We start from the raw sequence: 1,424 nt of genomic DNA, 5'->3' as shown, positions 1-1,424 counted from the left end.
AATATTTAATTCAATATTAAATATTGATATTCAATATTAAATATTTAATATTGAGGGTATCAGTTGGCCCCAAATTAATCTAGAATTAGAAAGCACTTTAAATCAGAATTCTAACAAGTACTTTTTTTTCATGTTTTTTTTTCATGATTTGACATGATTGTAAAAGTTCTTCAAGAATAACCATGTAAGTAGAGTCAAATCTCATGTGGTAAACTGGGAAACAGACAGAAACAGGCAAATCACAAAAAGGGAAGCTCATGGCTAATGCATGCAAAATATGTTCATTCTCATAACTCATCAAATGCACAAATTAAAATTATTTTCATCAAATTGATACAGACTTTGTTTTCTTACTGGCAATACCCAGGGTTGGTGAGGATGTGGGAAACGTATTTTCCTAGGATTGATGGGAATGCCACTTGGCACAGATGTCCTAGTGGGCAAGGTGGCCATGTGCATCCAAAGACAGGAGCCCTTCACCTGCCATTTTCACATTCAGGTCTTGATCATGGTAAATAATGAAGGCCAGACCCAAACACTTATCTACTTTTTTTTCTTTCAAAAGACAGGCTCTGTGTCACCCAGGCTGGAGTGCAGTGGTACAGTGATGTAATCTCGTTCACTAGGGCCTCTAATGCTGGCCTCAAGAGATGTTCCCACCTCAGCCTCTCTAGTAACTGGGACTACAGGCACTCACCACCATGCCCAGCTACTAATTTGTGACTGCTTTTTTTTCTTTTTTGAGACAGGGTCTCACTTTGTCCCCCAGATTTGAGTGCAGTGGTGCAATCTCGGCTCATGCAGCCTTGAACTTCAGGATGCAAATGATCCTCCTCCCTCAGCCCCTGCAAGCAGCTGGGACAATAGGTGTACATCACCATGCCCGGCTAATTTTTTTGTAGTTTTTGTAGAGACGGGGTTTCACCAGATTGCCAAGGCTGTTCTCAAACATCTGAGGTCAGACAATCCTCCGGCCTCAGCCTCCCAAAGTGCTGGGATTACAGGTGTGAGCCACTGCACGTGGCCATGTGACTGCTCTTAAGACCCTGATGCAAACGAAACCCTACACTATCCCAAAGTCTGAAAGGCGGACACACATGGTGAGATTTTAGAGCTCCCGCCCAGGAATGCAGCTGTCTCATCCCACAACCCTCACCGGCACAACCATCTCCACCCCAGTGACTCACAGCCTGCCCCGAGGCTGCAGAGCCCATGGGGTCCCAGAATGGAAAGCCAGCGATCAGGTGGCTGTGCGACAGCAGGGCCCATAGGGAAGCAGCTTGAGCAGGCACAGACAGTGACGAAACAGAGGAAGCTTCCATGCTAAGATCCAGCCCCTGCGGACAGCAGCTCGGTGAGAAGGTGGGATGAGGGATGGCCCACCCTATCCCTGCTCAGAGCTGGGTGACCCGCACGGGGGTGAG

Source organism: Rhinopithecus bieti, unplaced genomic scaffold, assembly GCF_001698545.2.
Source record: "Rhinopithecus bieti isolate Rb0 unplaced genomic scaffold, ASM169854v2 scaffold_30337, whole genome shotgun sequence".
Lineage (NCBI taxonomy): Eukaryota > Metazoa > Chordata > Mammalia > Primates > Cercopithecidae > Rhinopithecus > Rhinopithecus bieti.
The sequence above is the reverse complement of the archived record's forward strand: the minus strand, read 5'-3'. Positions refer to the sequence as shown.